Source organism: Diorhabda carinulata, chromosome 3, assembly GCF_026250575.1.
Source record: "Diorhabda carinulata isolate Delta chromosome 3, icDioCari1.1, whole genome shotgun sequence".
Classification (NCBI taxonomy): domain Eukaryota; kingdom Metazoa; phylum Arthropoda; class Insecta; order Coleoptera; family Chrysomelidae; genus Diorhabda; species Diorhabda carinulata.
In genome coordinates, this window is record NC_079462.1 from 19,034,870 (window position 1) to 19,060,801 (window position 25,932).

Below are 25,932 nucleotides of genomic sequence, written 5' to 3' on the forward strand. Positions count from 1 at the left end.
TTATTGTTTTTAAAAATATTCTCTTCTGAGATCAATACAGTTTCGCATGCATTGGAATCAATTGTCGAAGCATTTTTTTCCATTCCTATTGAGGTACCTCCAAAATATGTGACTTGAACGCATCAACCACTTCTTCAGGAATATTCTATTTTTGATCTACCGGAATAAGAAGAAATCATTGGATGCCAAACAGCGGATCACCCATCAATTCAATGTTTTGACTGTTCAAAAACGTTTTTTTTTGAACTAATGTGTGAGAGCTTGCATTTTCATGGCGGAGAATCATTCGTCTCGTGCGATTGGTTTCCTTGATTTTTTTGATGACTTCTGACAATCAAATGCTGGTGTATCATTTAGAATTGATCTTTCTACGTTGACCTAATGGAACAGTAGCGACATGTCCAGTGCTTCGTGAGCGAACAACTTTTGTTGGATTTGGCTCATCTTGCAATATTGAACGTATGCGAGTGGAGTATCAGTTATAGCACTTCGTCGATTTTTTCTGGAACAACAGCCGATTTTGGACAACCTTCACGAAATTTATCCTGTAGCGAAGAGCGACAATGATTGGGACAATGATTCGGAAAATTAGCGAAGCACGGCTGCTCGAGATGGTATTTCAGCACTAAAAATAAAAAAGACTTGATTGGCACCAGTATGACATCACGTTCTGAGTACGTTCACCTTTGAAAATGTCAATCCTCATGCATGTCAGATTTGACATATTCACATCAGTATTGCCCTATCTCAAAACTTAAGTCCCCTTGTACCTAAGAATAGTCCGGTTAAAAATACGCTTATTTCTACAAATAATAGGACAGTCCACTTTAATTAACCCCTAACAATCTACTTTTGCAACATCCCAAATTACAGCAAGTGTGTAGCCACCTTATGAAAGCTTCCATCTTGGTGATATTGCCAAGATCAATGGTCATATTTTACGAAAATTGAGTATAGCATTTTACTGCTAGGTATTTTTTCTGTGTTATTGGATGTTTATTAATAATTTTTCTTAACTCAGTTAGTGGAGTATTTTTATATGTGCCTTTCTTTCGAGTGTAGAGTAGAATGTAGTGCTTTTTATAACAGAGGTTGTTTGAGAGTGACACTTGGAAATAAATTTTATGTTCATTTTCTTATGATACTTCTTTATTTTTATATATATTTTGAATTTTGTATAACCACGATCGTGCAAATTCCAAATTTCTAAAAAATAAAAAATCTTGAAATATAAAATTAACATCTATTAGTTGGGGATCATAGCAGAAGTTAATCTTGATTATGATAAAGTATTGCTTATAAAAGCTAGGGATCTTTTCATTTGTAATTTTCTTGATCTTAATTTTTGTCGAAAGCTTATATCCGTCATTGATTCTCAGAAAAAATCAAATATGTAGCATTATGACAAATACCTAGCAAATTAAACATTATTTCTTAATCACTTATGAAATGATTATGACAATTGGCAAGAGAGGATATCCTGTAGGTTTCTTCGTGAAAAAAGTATATGAACATTTTCTCAATTTCTATATTTTTGAAAATCTTGTGTACAGTTGCATTTCATATGCTGCAACTTCATAAATAATTAAATCTAAGCTGCTTGTCTGCTTTTTGGTTCTCCAGCCTTTCTCTTCCCTTGACAAAATTGTGCATAAGACCTTCCAGTGGAATTGTATTCGCCATGTTTCTTGATTTTAGTCCAGTTAATATGCCATTTCTCATTTTATGCTCACAATTTTTTTCCAAATTTAATCTACTACGTTTATATGAACGAAAACACATAATTTTGTCTTTTGTCTATATTTTACTATAAAATGAATAATGTCGTGTAATTTGGGCGTCAGTCTGATAAATTTGTGTAAGAATCCTAGCGTCAAGCAATTTGAGGCTATTTTCTAATGTTTCCGAAACGAATGCTTCCCAAATATGGATATAAGTAAATTAATTATTACTCTGGTGTATGAAATTTAGTGTCTCTATGTTAAGACGAATCCTGATTATAAAATGTGGACATGCTCTTCCAGCTTAACATCTCCACCTGCATCAACTACTGATGTGGCAGAAGACCTACCGAAGCTTTGACCCCTATACAGATATGCATTTGGTAACTTTAAGTATATCCAAATATATTTTTACCAATTTTCTGTATTGTACCGTGTAGATCATTTAAGAACAACGGAGGTCTGGTCACTTTAGGTGGACAAAGGTCAGCATACTTTTTAAAAATAACAAAATACATTTTTCCATTTCATGTATTGCATTTTGTTACTACGACTAGTACCCTTTATGCCTATGATCAATGCAACCTTGAAAAATTTTTTAATGTAGCGTAAAATTCTATAATTTTCACGTGTAATAAATGTTCTGGTTTTCTTCGGTTGATAACTGTTTAATTGTCGTATGAAAAGAGCACTCATATTCAAGCATATCTTTTCTGTGTTATATTATTATTTTTTGTGCTTCATATTTATTATAATAATAATGGATTGAAGGACAAGAGTCAGAGGGATTTGTAATGAACATAGAGTTACTGTTATACAAGAAATTTTAGAAATTTCTTTTGGAGTAATTATTCGTGGATATTTTGCACTATAGTTTCTCTACTCAAATCTAGTGTCAAATATTATACCTTAAAATTCAAGATTTTTTTGATAATCGATTCAAATAATCAGACTATTCTTATGTTATTTTATCGAAGGTTTCACTATTCATATTGTTTATCGAGGATTTGGACAAACCACGAAAGCAGAAATTCCAAACAAACACTTCAACGCTCAAAATTTAACATCAACTTTTCTCAATCTAATTTCCAGGACGTAACTAACCGCATTCTATTTACTTTGGTAAAACCAGGCGCACTGTATAAATAATGGTTGAAGCAATTAGTTAAATATTAGTCTGCATTACCGACGCGGCACTGGCAAATTAACTATTGAATTACTTATGACCAGCATTATTACTTGTTAGTCAGAACGGCCTTAGGTTAGAGAACTTAATGTTTAAAGAATGTGCCATTTCGTTCTTTAAGTAATTGGAGCATTTGTGTTCATTTAAAATAAATGTGATTAAACATTGAAAGAAAATATTTTGCATGTAGAGAAAAGAATATGGAGGGTTGGTTACGATGTTATACCTTCAGTCTCTGAAGACGGTAACATGGTTATCGAAACGCGAGTCAGACAGTGTAACAGTGTTGGTGTATCAGTATACTATCTATATATCTAAACCATTAGAAAACAACAAAGATTTTACAAATAAAAAGTACAAGTATTGTTTGACCTGGAAGTAGGAATAGTTGTTCGAAAGTAAACAACAACAACCTTGGATGAATAAATCAATAAGAATCTGGCTCTAGTCCTCATTAAATTTGGTGAATGAGCAATATTTTTCACTATTGATAAAAACAAAATTATTTGCTTAACCAAGAAAGTAATTTTGGTCAAATGTTTATGAAAATATATAAGCTAGGCAACATCTCTATGTATCTGTATTCGTTTGGGGTGAAATGACTGCTTTTGTTTACTAAATATTGAGAAGGCATTTTGAATAGATTTGTTGAAATGAAATATTTTTGAATATCCAGATATTGTTTAATTGACATATTAGTGCTAAGACAATGGGTAAGACGTTATTTTTATAAAAAAGTGGATTATTTGAATCCTAACCTTTCATTCCATTGGTGAATATCAGTGGCGTAACTCGACCTTATTTGTTGATAAATCGATTAACTTCTTACAATATAAAATTGTAGATTTCGTACGAAGGTAGAGCAAAGACAAAAGTGGCTAGATGTATTGAAAGTACAGGAAAAATATTTACCGAATTATTTGTTGCTCTCATTTCAAAGCAGGCGATTTTCAGAGGAAAGAAAATCGTGACATAATTTTTTTGAAAAAGAATGTAATCATAACATCGGCAATAAAGAGATATATTATATTTAAAAATACAGTTTATGGCATTTTATGAAGTATTATTTTGATTTAATATATTCATTTTTGAATGTATTTATCAGCATTTTACAAATGGCAATTTTACATCTCCCAACTACATTTTAACGTCCAACGATACAAAGTATCCAACTTAAAGTCGAGTTCCCGCTTCTATAGGAAAGTCGGAGAGGGACGTGAGATTGGCGGATTGCTGATGTCAGCAACCGATTATGTGTGAAAGCTGTAATGTGCAATGTCCGCACAATTGCATATTTATTTGTATTGTAATGTTTTTGTTATACATTTAAACTGTTTTTAACGATGGGGAGTTTCTTATTTTGATCACTAAGACATTCATTTATTTACTGACTGACTTGCTGATAAACAATTGCCTATTTATACCAAACCAATTTCTCGACAGTTGGGTTCTAAAATGTAAGCAAACGTACAGGGTTTTCTAGAAACTGATTCTATAAAAACGGTCATAACATACTATAAATAAGTTATAACAAAATTCAAATATTTGAGGCGCGCTCATAAAATTTTTGATTCTATCAACTTATCGAACTGGACCGGCTTCACCGTCCATGTCGTAGACAAGTTCGCGACAGTATGTTTTGATGAAATATTGATTTGAACCAATCGTTTTTCTATAGTTTTGTTACAACTTCGTTGATTTTTGATAAATAATGAACATTGTTGTATTTACATTGTTAGTACAATCATTTTTTAAAATGCCTAAAAATCTTTACAGATATTTGACTACCTTTTGCATAAAAGAGCAAGATTCCTTAGATATGAAGTTAATATTAAAATCTTATACTGTTTCAAGAAATCCTCATCATTTACCAATTTACACGGAAACATAATCTTAAGATAACATATCCACTGATAAATATACTCCTTCAAAGAGGGGTATAAGCGGGATAATTACAAAGCCAATTCATTTTTTTGACAGCTTGGAAATATTGAAGTAAACTAGATTTTTGAAGTAGTAAATAGTTGGAAAGTTCTGCGTTAGTGGTCAATAAAAAATTCAATTAGACACACTGAACTGAATGAGCTTTAAGGCCGTGCAACATCATAAGGAATGCAGAATCTAGCGAAAGACAGTGAATCCTTTTCCAAATACATAGAACTGTAGATATTCAGTTTTTGTTGAACGTTTATATGAAACTAACAGTTTTCACAAATATTTTTTTGGTTTCATCATTGCCGAATAGAATTATTGATATATTATTAAAATAAAATTTAACCAGCAAATGTTTTTTACTTTCAACAATTTAACCATTTGTTTCTTATAGTTTCAAAGATTCCAGTTACCTATATTCTTATTTTTTGTGCGAATAAGCCATGATGATGTTTTCATTAATCATATTTTGACAAATCTTTGAAGGAAAGTATTGTATGGTTAGTCTTGGTCTCGCAGACCTAAAACTGATCTTTTTCATGTTTTTTGCTTTTTCTACAAGACCAAGATCAAGACCGCAAGACCAAGGCCAGTCTTTCTCAGCATTTGCAATGTAAAAAATCTCACGGTCAATTCCGTTAAATCAAAGATTTAACAAACCTACTTCATTAAATTTATTTTTATACCCTAATAGATGTTCACTTGCTGAACATGTATCAAAGCCATTCTATGGAGTATCATTTGCCAGTGTAATTCCCACAGAAAATATATATCAAAAAAGAAACAATATATATATATATATATATATATATATATATATATAAATATTTTGAAAATTGTTTTTTGAAATATATGAGTTTAATGAATAATGCAAGGTATTTCTTTTTTTTCAAATTTTTAATATAACAAAAAAATTGCCTATCTACGCCACTTATTGCAGCTAACTAACCATACCGAGTTTATCCTAATTACGTCCGATAATTAGCGTCGCGACGCTTTTCTACCGGCGTCTCGGGTGCGCCGCAGCGCAGCGATGTTGTTTTGTTTCTGCTACCAACGCCTACTAGTATCCTAGCAACGACAACGTGAGCATCGCATTCGCTAACTAGATGTTTTATGGATTTTCGACCGTCGGCTTTTTGGATCATCATCAGGGTATTTTTTGTGTCCTGATAATTATATCGGTGTAGCTCAGAAGCGTTTCCAAAAGGGGGCATTCGTTTAATAGACGTGAAAGCTTTGATTTAATAATTGGGAGATTATGATTTATCGAGGAAGTAAGGTATGGTGTACTTCTATTAAATTGAAGGGCTTAACATAATTGTTGGCTCGAATTACATGGAACTTAATTGAGCTGGAAAAATTGTTATAAAATTAACGTATTTGTTATGGATAGAAACATTTTTTCGCACTATACATTGCCCACTGTATATACATAAATATTTAAATATAATTAGCAAACTGAAAATTTATGGAATGGAAAAGAAATACAGAAATAAAATAGAACCGATATGCTGCAAGCTGTATGTTAAATCAGTCGAAGTCAAGTGGAAGTGATAGATTTGGATAAAATGGGAGAAACAGATAAATAAAGCTAATAGAATTTGAGGGATCAGAAATAGATGAATAATGATTACATGGGCATGAGATGGGCATGGTAGGGAGAAACTCTAAGAAGCCATTGGTGGAGAGGGAGCGAAGCAAGACGGTTCGAGAAACATTAAGGTGAATGATAAGGATTCTGAATAGAAAAATAAATTAAACAGGCAACGAATGTACCATACAGAAATTATGAGTCTTAGACGCATCTTTGGCTGAATGCCGAACAATTGAGATAGAGATTGAGCGACAATCCGCAAGACATATTTCGCTAAATCACAACGCCTTGGTAGCAAAAAATTCAAAGGAAAGATAGCGTAGCGCATTTATGAAACCAAACTAGAACTCTTTAAGATTTTTTTCGCATTTGATCGCAATTCCAGTCGGTAGTATTGTGGGTATTTTTTCGTAATTGCCGCTGAGGCAGAACGAAGGAGAAATGAAATTGATGTTCTTAACACAATCGTCAACACTATTAAAAAAAAAATAATATTAATATTAAGACATCTTTCGCTTAATCATAACGCCTTTGTAACAAAAAATTTAATGCAAAGATAGCGTCTCTAGTACCGAGTGCAATTATGAAACCAAACCGGAACTTTTCAAGATTTTCTTCGTATTTCATGTCGATTCTGTTCTCTTGTCTTCTGAGTATTATTTTTGGAATTGCTGTTGGGGTAGAATGAAAGAGAAATGAAATTGATGTTCTTAACACAATCGTCAACACTATTAAAAAAAAATAATATTAATATTAAGACATCTTGCGCTAAATCACAACGTCTTTGTAACAAAAAATTTGATGCAAAGATAGCGTCTCTGGTACCGAGTGCAATTATTGAACCAACCCGGAACTTTTCAAGATTTTCTTCGTATTTCGTGTCGATTCCGTCTTCTTGTCTTCTGAGTATTATTTTCGGAATTGCAGCTGGGGTAAAACGAAGGAGAAATGAAAATGATTCACAATCGTCAACGCTATTAAAAAAAATCTTGATTTTATTCTGGAATGCAGAGAGAAAATTATATGCATCAGCAATCCTCAACTCCTATAATTGAAATTCTTGTTTTTTTGAATCGTGTCACACTCGTGACAAATGTTGACATTATATTCTATCGTTTCTTCAAGCTCTATCTTACAGGTTATAATAGAAAAGTGGGTCACAAATTAAACCATGAATAAAACTATAGGACAGATGTAAATTGATTGTCAAGGTAATCCCTCGCCTACGTATCTGTATCTGTAGCTATGGAACAATATGTTATTGGTTTCTTGGCACGTATACCTCAAATTTGAAATAAACAATTCCCTGTCAATTTGCTTACGTTTATTGCTAGTACTACTTTCGAGTGAAGTAAATAATAGAGAAATCTATCGGTGTCAGTTAGAGTAAAAAAGGCTAACAAAAATTATTTGTAGAGCGTTTGTAACAAATATGCCACCATATTGTCTTCAGGTTCAATACATGTCGTACCTAAAATCGGTTTTTTGCCGCTAAAGTCTTTTTATCTTTCCGATATATCACCGATTTTAGTACAATGCGACTTTAGGATCTTCCCGAAAATAAACATTGTATAAAAGTTTATTTCATATTTATTTCCAATAAAATAATTCACTGCATTTTTTTAATACACTTCGTTATTTACGAACATTTATTAACACCATAATAAAAAATAATCGTCAATATTGCTTACAGTACAGCAAGTTAATTTTCTCTGTCTGTTCAAACCAGAAAGATAATAAACCAAGATCAGGAACTCACAAAAATCGCTCAATTTAGCAAAAAAATTTCCCTCGATTTGATTTCAACCGCAAACACACGTACACGCAGAATTTTCCTCGGCGATAATAAGAGCAAATCAAGCGAAAAAGCCATCCTCTTTATCCACAAAAATAAGTTAAAAACTTCTTCAAGCTGAGCAAACCGATATTTAAACATACAAAGACGTAACTTTTATAAATTTCTTTTTATAAAAAGGGATCCACAAAATGGATAAATAGAATATAAATTCTACTTGTTAGAATATGTTATTTCATAATTTTTTCTATAAATAATTCATTCTGTTACCTTAAACACTGACAGGAAATAAAAAAAGGAAAACTAGACATGAGGACTGGAAATAAATGAAATTAAGACCAAGTACATAATAAGCACAAGGAAAAAAATAACATAGAAATAAGTCAGTATAGATTTGAAAGACTGAAGAGTGGAGGCGCCATAGTAAATAAAGGAAATGAAAGATAGGAATAGATAAAGAATAGTATAAAAGCTTGAATACTAGGACCAAAGCGTAAGATGAGAATGTGAGTAACCAACTGAAAGTGATAATGGAAGAAAGCCGTGTTCATTGTCTCACATCAAGAAAAAAATATAAGAGCTCCATATAACATCCCTCTCCTAATGCGAAGCTGTTATGTCAGCATTTTATAAATTTTGTCATATTATGGTATCTTTGAATAATTTGTCTCATTATTTGAATTTCTTTTAAAAAAAAGATGGTTGAACTATGTTATGATCATCTTGAATGCCACATCGCCCTATCATTTTCTGCTGTGTTGAGTATGGACCTCTCTGCATAACGTTTTGGCTCCATATATTGATTTGGGTAAAAATAATTTTGGTTCCTATTTATATATCATATTGTATATTTGTAGTGATGCTTATTAATTGAAGACATGGTTTGAAGTATTTGGTAGTTTACAGTGTATAGTACATTCTAAATTACCAATATGTCTTTGGTGCTTTGCCAACGGATATTCCATAATTCTAATTTCATCACAATTTGCGTTACTATAATATAAACAAGATCATATAGCAGAAGAATTTTTTGGTAAAATATTTGGAATATTCAGTTGGAATTAATAATTCTTATTCAGATTTTCTTAAACCATATTATAACCAAGAACAGAATTAATAGTAGAAATTTCTAGATTCCCCTGGAAACTACTTCCTTGAAGGAGGTGAAGATTCTCTCCTCCATCCAATTTAAAGCAGTTTTCCAACTCAAACAATAAAATTTGTTCCACACCAAATTTCGTCAGGTATTAGAGAAAATAAAGAAATAATGAAGTGTCCGTATTCCCTCGTATAAACTTTGCTTATTTTCTCGACCAGAATAAAATTTTAACAAGTAATTTTTTAGTTTGAGAAAGTTTGTTTAGGTGTTTGAATTTTAATGAATTAGCTTGAAACCTGTAATTGGTTTAATTGAAAATATTGAATGTGAAAATAAATTTGATTTAATGCAACTACAAAAATTGAATATCTGTCCATATTATTATTAGCAGCGATTTAAAACGAAAACGAAAAAATATAGTTTTGATTAGAATAATCTAAATGGGTATAGACAAGCAAAGACGTGTTTTTAGTACATTTTTTAAATTTGTGAATTACATGGGTTTAAAAGTACCTAATGGAAAGAAGCAACGAACTTTTTAATGTTTAGTTAATGAAGGAAAAATTGCAGATGTATAATATGTGAGAAGTGTCGGGTTTATGCTCACGCAGATTTTAACATAGGATGGATTGAACCCGTTAGTATTAATGTATTGGCAACTGGAGCTAACTGGAAAAAGTGGATTCCATAGTTATGGGATCCAATAGATCCTTTGGGTGGCAGTGTCCGTTGAATTTTACATATATACATGGCTTTGATTTACATTTAAAAAAGATCCAAACAAATGTATTGTATATAAGAAGAGGTGTGACCGAAAAATACAGCGATTGATTTTTATAGCAGCAATCACTTACACTACATTTATTTCAACTAATATGTCTTATACTCTCATGTTTTAAAATAGAAAGTGACAAATTTGAACTCATTATTTTGAAAACAAGGTCAGAAAACATGTTCACTAAATATTGAAATCTCTCTATAATTATGGTTCTAAGATGAAAAGACTTTTCATGAATAGTTCACCTTGACATAAATAGGCGAGTCAAGTGAAGTTGAACGTCAAGTACATATTTTTTTTATTGTGGGACATTGTGCAATCAGAATTCATTCCATGAGGAGCAATTGAAAATGAATTTTCAATTTTACAAAAAGATACTGAAACAGATGCTAAGAAACAGATCTGAAAATGAGTGAGACGCTTTTTCTTCATCATAACAGATACACAGGCAGAAGTTATTTCAGATTCACTAGATTTAGGATGCTTAAATCTTCTTATGTGTTCACATACGTCCTACTCACTGGATTCAACACGTACAACATCTGGTTCTTGATGAATATAAAAGATCTGTTAAAAGGGAAGCGTTTTGAGACCATACTTCTTGTAGGCTATAACAGAGCAGATTATTAAATTGAAAAAAGCTTACCAGAAATGTTTCTAGTAATGCATTTTGTACTCAACATATACAGACCAAAAATTGAAGTCAACATTTGTTTACAAACAGAAATAACTTATACAGTGATATATGTAGAAACTAAAAACCTTCTTCTTCTTCTACTTCTTGGAGATCTGTCGATCTGTTAATTCTGAAGCTGCCTCTGCATCTTTTCCTGAGAGGTGGATTGCCAACTATCTTTCCATCTTTTAGGTGGTCTCCCGGGAGGCCTTGAGCCGGGCGGGCTGTTTTCTAGGACTATTCTCGGAAGTCTGTTCTCGTCCATCCGTCTTACATGGTTGTACTACTGCCTCTTACGTAGTCTTACCCATCTCACAATGTCTTGTATAAACTAAAAACCATATCTAATAAATTAGAATATGATTCCCAAGTGTTCATCAATGTTCCATTTTTGAAAATTACCTTTGAATAAATCCTAAATATCAGTCTATACAGTGAGATTCAAATGAAATTACATCCAAATACGATATATGCATACGGTGATCATTCATTATTCTATGATATAAACCCGGTAAGTATTAAACTTTATATTTATAAATGTTTCTTTCTCGTATGTTAATGAATACGGAAGTGAATATTATTATAAAAGATGAAGATATATGTGTTGAGAATTACCAGATATTTCTTTTACTCGAAGCAAACCAAACTATTTCTTCTAGATAAATTGTCGAAAGCGATTACGAAAACAACCAATTTCTTTATAAAAAAGTCAGTCTCCTTTGAATATTGATAACCCGGCTTAAGACTTGTAAAATAGAATTGATATGGAATGTTTGACGTCTTCTTTTCAGTACCTTTTTCAAAAGTATAAGGGGTTTAAAAGTACCGAATGGAAAGGAGCAACGAACTTTTTAATGTTTAGTAAATGAAGGACAAAAATGCAAGTATACAATGAAATATATGAGCATAAATTTTATGCTCACGCAGCTTTTAATGCAGTATGGTTTGCGTTAGTTAATGTACTGCCTTAGTAATAAATTTAACGACCTTGCACTCGCACGAAAAAAAACCAAAAATTTTTAGATACTAGTTCTAAAGTTGAATTGTATAAATAAGAATGGACAATGAACAACAAAATGGTGCACTTTCTTCATAGTAGTGCTTTTGGTTAATCTTGTAAAGAAATACAAAGTAGAATTTTAAAAAAAGTGATACGATAACTTGTAGGGAAAAGGAAAAAAATAGGATGAGTTGGCAAGGAAATTTAATTATGAAAATAATTAAAACGGTCATACTTTCGAAAGAACCACAACTAATTTGAGAAATAAGTGAGGCAATTTGAAGATTTGCTCTATAATGAATAACTTTTTGATATATCAGCGCATCGACAATGTTGATAATTTCTTCATCGTCATCGTCGCGTTCATCATATTTAAAGTGCTAATCTTTAATCATTATATCAGAACCTTTATATTGTAAACATGTAAACCATCTGAAAAAGTTACATTCCGATTCTCGGTTTCATGTTAAATTGATGTACAACCTACCCTTAGAGCGCTGGTGACGTTTAAAGTTTCTTAGTAAACGCCATCCATAAAACTTGAGAAAATCGTTTTAGGTTCAAACTTCATTTGTAAAATTGGGCCTCAATCAACTTCTGAAGATTCTCAACTCTTTTCGAGTGATCTTGAGACAAATCCAGGAAATTGTCGTAAGTCGCTTCACTGAAAAAAAAAATACGTCATCCGTTTTTCGAGCAATCAGAAGTCATGAATTAAATCAGTGTAAAACAACTAATTTCTACGGATAAAACATTTCAGGAGAATCCGCTACAAAAAAAAAAGGAGAAAACTTAACAAACTAGCAAAAAGCTCAGCCCCACCTTCGAGCTCTCAAACTTTCATAATTCTCACAGTTTATTATAATCGTGAGAAAAATAAAACCCAATTTTGACGATAAAAAAACAATTATGTGATCAATCATCTACTGCGGTTGGCCAACAACAGTCAGTCAGTCATTTTAAATTTAAATCAAACGAAACTACACTGCAAAAAGTTTGATAAAAACGTAACTAATCGATGTAATCGTGAATTAATGATGACGTTGAAGCCAGAAACTATTATTGAACAAATATTATATTGAGGGGAAGTTTTTTGAGATGGTATATTATTATGTAAACGTTTTTCTGCCTCAATCTATCTCTTTTGTTCATAATTATAACGTATTACGTGAATGAAGGGTTTGACGAGGCCTTTGAAGGATGGCAAGTGTTAGTAATTGTATTTTGTATTATAGAAAATCTACTCTTTAATTTTTATCTGCTACTTCATATATTTGGTCAGTTACGATAACATTCGCTAAATGTCGAGTTATGTACTGGACTCCTTGTAGTATCTATTTTGAATCTGCAGTATATGCTTCAACATTTGTAACATCTGATTATGAGCAGATTATATATAACAAGTTTATCAGATTTTTTTTCATCGTTGTTACACAAATTTTTCATTATCATTTGGTGTTAGTAAAATTGTTAAAGTTGAAAAATAGTGATGAGTCCCTATTGGACGACAAAGAATTGGTTTCTGTTATAATATCAGAAGAATACAAAGAACTCTTTGTTTAAATAGAAAAGAACTGAAATGATTAACCAGTAATAACAAGAATTGGATAGTAGCAAGTATTGAAATAATTTAATAATATGCGAAAGAAATGAAGAAAATTGAAAGTAAAACAGGTAATAAAAAAATTTTATTGAGTGGCAACAAAAACTTATAACTTGGAAGATGCAAGAGTAAATCAAAGAATGCTGGTTAATCTTTTATGCATTTTTTCTTGTAAATATATAGCAAATTTGATATAGTATGTGTATGAGTGCAGTATTTATCCATTATAATCTGGTATTGTACGAAACACTGTACTGTACATATTCCAAAAAACATCAACTTGAGTTATAAGCTTTGTTGGTGGGTCAAATTAGGAATCAGTTTAGGGCCGATTGCATGCGCGATCGGTCTTAAAATAAATCGGAATTTGGTACACGAACAAAACTATAGCTATTATTCATTCATCGAATACAATACATAGTCTACAAATATCAGGGAAAGAACCCAATATGTTATTAATTTTTGTCATTATTAAACTATAATTAATAATGTTACTATATTTATTAAAAGTGAGAATTTATCTTTCCCGTCATCTTATTATGGTAGTTGAGCTAGTAGTATGTTACCATTTTGTGTAGCATAGTTATTCCTGTGAATCACTTCCACAATTTTGCTTCCTCGTTTTGACTTGTTACCGTTGATGTAACTTTCGACATATTCGGTTGATTTCAAGCTGTGATACAAATGACAGATGTCAAATTACCAATTTTCTAATTTCAAAATAGATAGTTTGATGTGGTATGAGGTGGTCACTCTGAAAGTTATTTTCTACAAATTTTATGAATAATCTAGGTGTCTTTGTTTGCGTGACAGGGATACAGACTATGAAATTTCCGTTGTAATCTTCTATTATATCTCAAATTTTCATGGAATATAACTTGTATGTCTGGTGAACTCCCATTTTTTATTTTCGCCAGTGTAGTCTGAGTTTTTTGGTTGATGGACGTTTTAGAAATGCTTGTAGCTCCATATAATTTCCAACTAGACCCTCGACTTCAATCTTCTTAACTCTTTTACTTCCTTCGGTCCTTTGCTACTTCTCCATTCAATCATTACCACCTCATCTATGACCCGCTTGACTTCCTGTTGCTATTTGACGGCCCTCTTCTTCTTTTCCTTCCTCCTCTTTTCTTCAGCACTACTCTCACAATTCTCTGCTGTGGTAATCTGTCAATGTGACCTAACCATTTATTTTAAGGTTTTTGTATATCACCATGAGCTCTCTCACGTCTTCTCTGTCATTTTGACACCACCATATATTTTTCTTATCCACATTTCCAGTTTATTCTAATCTTCGTCATCTTGCGTGTTTATGATGCATATAAAACCAGCTGTCTCAAAATTGTTTCATTCGCTCTAATTTTTACTACTCTTGAAAAGTTTTTTGCTCCCAGTATTTTTGATAGCGATCCTGTTACGTTTCGGAATTCTTGTATTCTTATTTTCTTCTAGGTTTGTAGATATTCTGGTTACTCCTAGATAACCGAGTAGATTAACTTTTTCAAAATTATTCTCTTTTCCAGTTGTTATCCATTTCGTATTTTTGCTTTCATCTGTGACTTCAAAGCGCATCTCCATGTATTTTGTTTTATCTTCATTTATTTGTAAGTCAAAAAAATCTAACAATTTACTAATACCCCTTTCCGTTTCTCTTTTCGACCTTGTTAGTAACACTATGTTATCGGCATATGCAATGTTTTGTTGAGATATATTAAATATTGATAGATTCATAGATTCATAACGATGCTTTTTTCACCATAAATTCATACGATAATTGTCCCATAAAAATTCTATTGCTGGTATTGACTCATTTTTATGAGATTTTACAATTTTTTCGGGATTTCTACTTTTTTTTTTTAATTGGCTCATACATCTTTTTGTCTGTGTGAGATCGTTTAAAATCAATGAAATGAATATGTATCCCCATATTTTGTTCCTAGTTGCTGTTTTGTGTCAATTGTTGTTCGCCTGTTCTAAAACCTCCTGGTATTCCCCAACTAACTTCTCTTCATACTTCCTCGACGTTTTTCGTATTACTTTGGCGCTTCTTTCATAGACTGTATTTAGTAAAGCGGTCCCTCCATAATTTTCATACCTGGTCTTTTCCCCTTCCTTATAAATTCTCCAAAAAATGTCTTCAAGTTGAAAAAATTTCTACACATAACCAAACAAAAATAAATGAAAATATCCATTTCCTACTGTTGACAATACATTAACATACAGGGTGTTTCTAAATTCATGCGAAAAAATTCAGGCAAAATTTTCTGAGCCCACTCCTTTCATAGATATCACCTTTAAATAGTGGTGACTGAAGTTGAATTATTATTATTTTTCCTAAACGTGTACGGCAATCTATGACACGTAGGCATTCATGTATTTTGGCTAGAGATGGTCATTTTCAGAAGTTATTATGAATCGTATTACGTTCTAGATCTTTACTGTTTTCCACTCAATTTATTGAAAAAATTATTAATTATAGTGTTATTCTTGTCTGCTGCTATTGGTTTTGGAAAAAAAAACAAAACAAAACATATTTTTGAATAGAACAAGGATTTTAAGTAATAATAATAATACTTTTATTCTATAAAACTTCATCTCGAAAAAAGTTACAGAATTGCAAGTTTCTAGTATTACTGAAATTTTAGGAAAAAAAAATGAAAATTAAATTTTAGTCACCATCTTTCAATGGTGTTATCTCGAAAAGGGGTTTTGTTATAGGAAAGACCCATCTTATTTTCATACGCACAACCACTTTCTGAATGTTGTCGTATGGATTTGGAATCACCCCGTATATTCAGAAAATAACCTCAATAAAATATACTGTATCGGTCTCTAAAAAAAATTGTATCTTCTTTATCTGTCCGTGCGAGATTTAGGAAACAATCACCGTAAAATGGGGAGAAAATGAAGCAATTGAAAGGCAATTTATCATCGTCAAGGCAGGCCGCAGTTGACAAAAGAAGGATACGTTCTTGCATGTGTGTTTTGTTTAGAACTGTGTTCGCCTGTTTGAGGCTGATATCAGGGGTCGACAACGACATTAGCGTTTGTTTATATTTCATCTATTAAATCTGAGTAATGTCATAAAAGAATCCATAAGTTAAACGTTTTTATTTTATGTTCTAAAATATCAACAGACTATTAAGAATAAGAGATAATTATAGACAATAATGATTAGAGGTTACGGCACTTAAACGTCAATATGTCTAATAATGACAATTTTATTGAAGCTATTGTTACAAATGTTGTTGGAATTGTTTTCTATCTTAAAAGAAATTTTTGAAGATAGTAGATGAATACAATCCCTAGACTATCTCAAAAAACGATCTTCATCATTTTTACGACCGATAACCATATTTGCCTTTTTTGAAGCAAGTTCAATCTTTCTAATTAACTTTTTTGCCTTATTTTCATTTCAGTAATGTAGTGAGAAATTCAAGCTTCATTTACAGTTATGAATTAATTAAAAAGACTGATTTTGCTTAATCCGCGTCAATAAGAACAGGAAAATCATAGTGCAGAGTCTTCGTATAGTGTTTAACTCCTCTTTCAGTTGCGCATTTGAAAAATCTGTGCAACTATTATCAAACCAAATGTCCGTGAATGGAATATCCTCCCATTTGTTTGAGCAAAATATCAATACTAAATTTTCCAATTAAGTACATGCAATGATTACATGTGGGATTATTCACTATGGTTAGTAACCATTTCTGATATCTTCATTTGTATCATTTGTATATTTATTTGGCTTGTCTCAATATTTTTTAATGAAATATTTGTAATTACTTCGAAGAAAACTGAGGTTTTTGCACTCCTAACTCCTAAGTATTTTGCTACAGAAAATAGCTGAAAAGTTTAGTTACTTTCAGAATGACATCTTTGAAAAGGACACGTATATTCGAAGAAGAAAACTATAAAAGTCCAACAAAAGCAAAGCAACATATTGTTGAATAATTTATTTACTACTGGATTTGATCTACAAAGTTTTGGCCAGAATAATAAGAAACAAACTGGAACAAATTAATAATCAAAAAGTCGTTAAATATCAAGGAGGCTTTAGGGAGGGACAAAGCGCAATAATCAAGACGAAAATCTAGAACTACATCTACTGTCATAGATTATAAACCAGCTTGGGATACAAGTCAAAGAGGTATGAAGCTTAAGAGTTTTTAAGTGTCACCAGAAAACTAATAAAAATATTGAAGCTGAATTTTGAGTAGAACTGAGATCAAAGTATTATCTAAAAGAAGACTATCAGAAAATTTTTAAGGAAAAAGAGTGCTGAAGCATTTACCTTTTAATCTTACATTGGAGGCAATCGTAAGGAAAGCGTAAATACAGACACGAGGTTTGATCTATCACTGGAAGCAACAAATTTTATCAAATGCAGACGATAGATATTGTATGACTAGCCAGATCTCGGGGGGAATTGGAAAAAGTCTATAATAGACTGGAAAAGATTTAGCCTCAGGGTAAATGACGAAAAGGCTGATTACGTGGTAATGCAACAGTAAAGTAAGAATCAAGAAGAAAGCAAACCGTTCAGGACGGATAACGAGGAATATCATTTTAAAAAATTCTTCGACTATATAGGCGTGATTACTACTAATACAGATGATGAGACAGAAGAGCTAGAAAATCAGATAGCAAAGGTTAGTAGAATAATGAGGTCCTTGAATAATATTCTTAAAGCAAAAGCAATCTCAAAAGTAATAAAGATGAGATTGGGCAAAACAATAATTAGGCCGACTGTACTGTATGTGTGTGAGTCCTAGACTCTAACCCAGAAAAGTGCTGAACAAATAGAAATGTAGGAGAGGAAACTACTCCAAAACATATTGGGTGGTGTGAATATGAACAATAAATCATGGAGAAGAAGAACAAATGCTGAAATGAAAAAATATATAACGAGTCAGGTGGTTGGGATATTTGTACAGATTGTATGCAAACGGAATTTCTAGGAGTGCACAAATGGAGGGAGAAGGAATTAGAAAAAGAAAATATGAGTTGAAAAATAAATGAATAGGACAAGCATTATCAGACTTGAGAAGTGTATCAATGACTGAGTGCAGAGAAGGAACAGAGGACAGAAATGGATAGAGAATTATGGTAAAAAGAGTTGAGAAATAAGAGCAAAACAGAGCTTAATGGTTTTGAAATATATAATTTGTAATTTTTCTATTTTAAACTGACGATATCTTTTTAAAACTAGTAAGATATACAAACTTTTACTTATAGGGAGAAAATTTTCCTGACAAAAGTCATAGTACTTATAAATCCTATTGTACTGCAAGCTTGTTGTATGGAACAGGTGTTCTTACAGTGAAATTCAAGTACCTGATACGATGTGCTGGTTTTGATAACCGAAGAAAAAGAAAAAATTGAGCGTTACATTATAAATAATTATCTAAACATTCCCATGAAAATCAGTAATTGTTTTCTATAACTGATATAATTATTGACATGCTGTCACACCTAAAAGTTCATACAAAATATATTGCAAACGGCGATATCCTAAGAACGCCTCTATCTTTCTCTAGCTCAAATGCTAATCTTCTTTAATCATTTTGCACCAGCATCGATGTTTCTCGTAATGACAACCGATTTTGGCTACTTTCTCGATATTCATCACTAACGGAAGCACGACCATGACGAAATTCTACAAACCAGTTATCCGTGCTTTATTACCAGTGTGATTCTATGCAAGAAGCTCCCAAACTTTTTTTCCTCGTAAACCATTCTCAGAATACTTATTACTAGTTTTAGTTTATACAGTCACACCATATTACCGACTCGTCAGAAAATCAGATCTAACTGTGAAAATTCTAGTACACTCCTGTACCTTGAACCCTTGGGTTTACATCTGGACCATTTTGGGAATCACTGTTCTATGCAATGTTGTTGAGGCTTTTTTTAAGCATCCAGCGTAAGCTTTCAATGGTGATTCTCATTTTTGCACAAACTTCTTTTAAACGTTTACTGTCAACAACTTCTAAATTGCTACTGGCTTCCTACCGCCACCTATTGTTCCATTGTAAAAACATAAAATGCAACCTTAGTACTTGTGGCTCTAATGCATATTCTCTGTAGTCTATATAACAACAGTAAATAATTTTCTACCTGATATTCTAATTTTTCTTAATATATCAAATTTATCATTACATTTTCTAATATTACCGTCTCATCATGTTTTTATTTGTTTCTATTTAATTATACTACTACTGTTATATGAAAGTTTGAGTGAATTGCATACATTTATCGTCCTTGGTATATTTCAATATCTGAGAGTTATAGAATCCACCTCACATTAATTTTGATATTCTTGCCGTGAAAGTTACTCGTAACTTCCCTATTTCAAACCATTTTCTCTCCCCCAAATATATATTCAGCTTTTCCGGCTCAGTTTACCTTTGGACTCCATTTCAATTCCACTTAATTTTGTTAGCGGAGTTGTGTAAATATTTGCTTCGGTTTGTACTCAGATAGATGGCGCTCGCTCATGCCAGAGAATGCATCGTCTAACTACCGCTGTTGCTACTCTCAAATATCTTGCTCTTCTTCTAATTGGCCTTCATCTCTCTTTTAATACGGCATCCAAGAATTTTAATGGTAAGACAAATCGGTTAATGGAAGAAAAAACATTATCAGGTTATCGGATAACTTATCAAGAATATTTTATTTGATATGGCCAATGAAAGTTCTATAATTTTATTTTGGAAGTTATGAATACTTTGAGTATTTTTTTTAAATAATAGATTATAGATGAATAAATTTATAACGTTGTATCGGTAGTGCGTAGTTAATGCACATTTTTCTGAAGAGAGTAATTCATTGTCTGTTAAAACGTTTCAAAATGAGCGAAATTATCTTTTCCACTATAGAATCATGAAAATGCTAAGAAGTTTGTGTTGTTAATGATGAGGATGTATAGTTGAACGTTAATGGAAATTTGGTTTTGACAAAATTGTTTCGCATCGGTCGATTCAACTCGACTCGACTCAATTGAGGAAAGGAATATGGAAATAAGAGAGACTACAAAATAAATGTAACATTGCAGTTCCCTGTCGATACATAAAAAATGTTACCAAACAATCTGCATATAATTTTAGAGATTGGGAAATTTTGAAATTTTGATTTGGATATGATTGTAGTGTTTCAAGTGGGGTTCAGACAAAGTAGAGCTACTATAGACCAAGTGTTCACCCTAAAAAAGTACAAAGTGTAACAAGTGCCGCTTTTTTTAACCTTCGATTGTTCCGTGCAGACGCTACTCGGGAAGAAGAAAGCAGGCATGCGCTGTAGGGGACTGCGAAGCTCTCGCATTACACACTTCGCCATTGTTGACACTCAGGCGTCATTCGGCGTTGTGCTACGCCCACGTAACATGTCCGCCATTATTGATGCTTCCACGCCAAGTGTGAATTGCGAAGTGTGATTCGTTTTCTACAGGCTGAAGGTCATAGTGCTGCAGAAATCTATCGGAGAATGAGTCATGTGTATGGGGAAAACTTCATGAGTGTTTGTGTTGTGTGTGAATGGTGTCGAAAGTTTAAGGATGGTCGTGCATGATGAAGGGGGCAAAGGACGTAAATCTGTCGTTTCAGATGACTTGATTCAACGAGTTGACAGAATGGTTAAAGAAAATCGCAGATTCACCATTACTACTTCCATCTTTTTCCTGAACTGAGCACGTGGTTTGATGGGAAGCGCTTTCAAACCAATGAGGACCTCAAACCAACGTCAAGGACTAATTGAATTCATTGGTGGCAATTTTTCTTGAAGAGGATATTGAAAAGCTTGTCCACAAATATGACAAATGTCTCAATCTCTTCGGAGAATATATCTAAAACTAACCGTAAGTGTAAGTGTTCTATACAAAATTGTCTTTTATTTATAGCCTATCAGAGGTTGAAAAAAAACGGCACTGGTAGTTATGAGCAGAGCCTATAATTAATTGCACATGTTCTTCATTGATTTAAAGCAAGCGTACGATACAGTTGGTAGATCTAAATTGGATGAAGCAATGAAATACCTTGGACTACCAGTAAAAATAATGAAGTTAGTAAGTTTGACTTTGGAAAAACTACAAAAGAGGTAACGGTAGATGGTTTAATGTCAGAACTTTTTATGTGGATAGAGGATTGAGACAAAGTGGCCCACTCTCGTTGTTTACCATAATAGCCATTATATGGAAAAGGCAAATAAATACTACAGTTATTATATATAGATGTAGTACTTTGAACTAGAAGAAAAATAGAAAGGCGCAACATCCTAACTAGGTTAGAAGTAAGGAACATGGACTACTTTTTAAATGAGCAGTAAGTGGATTATATGGTTATGAAATGGAATTCACAAAAACCAAACAAGCCACTTATCAGTAAAAGTGGACAATGGAAAATATTACTGTTTTGAATATGTCTTTGGATATCTGGGGATACCAATTATATACAAAAATACAGAAATTCAAGAGGTGGACGAAGAATTGCAAAGGGCAGCAATGCAGCAGTAGATATTAAATCAGCGTTGATGTTCAAAATATTATTAAAATCACTGACGCTGCTCGGAGCAAGTGGATCACATCGAGGGAGTCTAAAACCTGAACTTTGCTCTCAAACCGACACGTAGCGACGGAAATAAAGTTTATATTATGGAAAGGGGCTGTGAATAAACTGGAGGAGAGAAAAATATGTGAAAACATTTTTAAAGGAATTCAATCTGCTGAAGGCGTCTGGAGATAAGAACGAATAAAGAAATAATGATCGTTTACATCCATAATCAATTGCCCATGTTTTAAGGACACAACGAGTCTTATGCGTTTAGGTTTGAATTTTCAATTCAGTAGACATAATTTGGTTTTATATCTTATTTACTTTCAATTTGCTATATCTGAAAAATGTTAATTTATATTTCAATTGAAATTAGGCAGGTAAGTTGATTTTCATCGATTTACAGCAACTTGATTTTGGACGATTCATTGCTATTGTATTTCTGTTTATTTCTTAAGGTTTCTTCTTTTCAAAGAAAGAAATTCAAAATTACCTATCAATAAATCAATGGAAATTATTTCAATTAATTAGAATTTTTTTTTGACGATTCAAATATTAGGGATTGATGAGCGCGGTAAGGAAATGATGATCATATTTATTTTTTATGAAATCGTATTATTTATATTTTAAATAGATTCAAAATTTGACTAGGTTATATTAACTTAAAAATTATGATATAAACCAAAATGGTTATTAACTTCAATAAGCAAAAATGTACGAATACTGAGTCGATCTAGTCTGAAAGTCATTACCTCATAAATCATCATCACTTCACTTTTATCCAAAATGAGGAAATGACGGTGAGAGAGTGACGAAACAAATCATAACCTAAAAAAATCTTGCAACATAACCCTCTAAAAACATACTTAACTACGCAATCAAAATTGAAATATTATAATCACGTTGTTTATTCATCACTTTGGAGGAATTATTAAATAATATGTAATCTTCAAAACATTACAATGAAATCTTCTTCTAACAATCACTCTAACAAACTTGAAGTCAATTCGCTATTCCGAACAAGTGACCTAACTACCAACTGTCAAAAACTACTGCGAGTATTTCCAAAGTCCTAAAAAATATTCCTACTTATCGACTGTTAGTAATAGTGTGAGCGAATGATTATTTTTTATGGGACAAATATTAACGTGATATAAGTATTTTATGCCTTGTACTATATATTTATTATTACTAACAAATGCCCGTACAATTCCAAAGTTATTACCAACATTTTTAGTCTTTCGAAAAAAAAAACATACTAAGTCAGTTAGGTTTATTCTAAAAACTGCTAGGACAGGAGTTTCAAGATTTCAAGAGAATTACCCAGGTACACATTTTGTACTAAAAAAATGAAGAATTATGTCACCAACATGTGACATATGTTTTATCATGCTAGATATCGATATCTTAGATTCCTCCTCAAACAAAAATTGAGGTTGATAAACTATTTCAAAATTAAAAAAAAAAAAATAAATCATTTGCATGATAATTAATTTGTTCCATAAATAAGCCGCGTTCTGTAGTTTACAATAAAATAAATTCAAATTATATTGTTATTGAAAGCCGCAACACACAATCCAAATAACTGTTTACAGGATCGTTTACTTCAAACGTACCAGATGTGCTGCATATATTAAAATTCTAGATATCGGCACCCCGTTTGCGTAATAAAACCGATCATATGAAAGATAATCTCATATTTATAAGGCAATTTAAATTCGAGAAAACAATAGGCATAACTACAGTTCGAGATCATTTAACAACGAATTTATAGTTTGAATAAAGTGATGGGTGGTGCTATGGTAATAACCTATGTGATGTGAAGGGTGAGAAATACACCCCTATTAAACCCAATGGCGAAAGAACAATGTATCTGAGATAAGTATATTATGAAGGGGTGAAATTGTATTCACTTAAAATATGATATTTTTCGAAAAAAATATAATTGATTTTTTGATAATACTCATGTGAAATATAATAATCACAGCTATTTTTTGAATAGTTTTTATTTAAAATACGTCTTCATTAGTATGTTCGTACGTTTGAGTGTTGGTAACTTTTAAAGGGATTGAAGAATTGAAGAATTTTTAAATAGCCTAGTGCCATAAATTAAGCCGGGCATAGTTCCAGAAGAATTTGGGCAAGCTTACTAGCAAATTCTCTCGCTTCAAAGCAAGTCCAAATTATGGAAGTCACTGAAGTTGATGAAATTAATTGTAATCAGCCAAGTAGGATTACTTTCGGGGGATATGAGCTGTATAATGATAACAAAGAATACTATGTGGCTCCAGCTCTCATTTTAAGTGGTATTCAAATACCAATGCTCTAAATTTCATGTTTAACATTAGTATAAATAACTAATTTACCACAAATTAAAAAATGTAGGATGAAAGAATGAAAATAACGTGCCTGTAAGTTATTGTTACTGTACCTACTTCTTAGTTTTAGTTCTTCAATAATAGTATATTATATTATAAGGATTAAAAGTGCATATTTTTTTATATTATATGGTGTATAGCTCCTCCAATTCCTAATACTATAATAACCTTTATCATCAAATATAAATTATCAGGTGCCATATCCAGGAACTGATTCACTTCCTCTTTTGTAAAAACCCTATACTTTTTAGGTATATATCCATCACTTTGTCTTTTTAACAATGCTCGTAATTTTGAATATTTACTAATATCCACACCATTTTTGATATCCAGCGTGGATCGCAACATTGAATACTGTGACCAAAGAGTAGATGGCTTGACGGTCTATACACTATAAGAACACTCTCCGCATAGTTTTGCACATTTTTTTCTTTACACCAATCTATGAATCGCTGATATGCAAGATATACGTCTACTTGACAATCGATATTTACCAACAATACCAGATATCCTTGACTACCGACTTGCTATCGCTGTTATAATTAATAGGTGTTCAAATTTATTACCAAATTATTAAGGATTTTTGAATAAAACTAAAGTTATTTTAATTTTGACTTGGTTGGAGAAAAAATAGTATATATCATACGGACTAAAAGTGCCTATTTTTACTCGCAATTTTGCATTCACTCGGCTGCTCTGCGCTTCGCCTCGCAACTGCAAATATTGGTCGTAAAAAAATATGCACTTTTAATCCTTATAATATAATATACTATTTGAGGAAGGCAGAAAAATCATATGTATAACATGGGAGTAAAGTGCCTTTACTTCCCTTGAATGAAATGAAATAATCGTTCAAGTGCATTTACTTCCCTTGAATGATTATTTCATCTCGGGAGGAAAAGTAGCACAGCACTCTACTCCCTTGTTATACAAATAGCTATTTTAATGTTCCAAATAAGAGTAGAGTGCTTAATACAATATATCGTTTCAATGTAAAAAGATAATATGATAATGGTTCTATTTATATTATTTAAATAATATTTAGTATTGTTCATTTACCATCTACGACAAATTAACGACAATTAAGTTTACCAAGTAATAAAAATATCGATATATCTCTCACCTGGTAGGTATTCAATTGAATAAAATTGAGTTTTCCAACACAAAACTTCATATAAATCACTGGCTAGACCTTCGTTTCGAATGGTCCATATTTTTATAGCCAAAAATTAAAATTCGTTACTTCGTAAAAACATGTAATTGTTTACACAATAAAGCACTATTTAGTTTGGACATAAAATAATATCGAATAGCGAGTAGACAATGGCGTATAAAATTACATTGTTAACCAGCAGTTATTAAAAATAGAAATATGGAGTACAATACACTACTGTGATAAATAATGCATTCTCGAATCTATTCAATTTTAATGAAACGCTTTTATTTTTCATTAATGTATATATTTCATCAATCATATAATAACTGATTCTAATTTTGAATGATGCATTCAATCTAATACTATATTTGCAACTAACAGTATATACTTACTTACTAGTGCCTATCTACCTTTTCATCGATTCTTTCTCTCAAAATTCCTTTTCTATTTCTGTCGGTCTTTCAT

The 25,932-nt window shown here is 31.9% G+C and overlaps 1 long non-coding RNA gene across 1 annotated transcript; it reads right to left on the bottom strand.

Annotated features, from left to right (window-relative positions):
* Positions 1-25,583, bottom strand: LOC130891347 (uncharacterized). The gene is made up of 3 exons (XR_009058886.1): positions 25,435-25,583; positions 12,272-12,448; positions 1-625 (listed from the first exon to the last, which is right to left on the bottom strand). It is a non-coding gene; the product is annotated as an uncharacterized LOC130891347 (long non-coding RNA).
* Between the last annotated feature and the right edge of the window lie 349 nt (positions 25,584-25,932).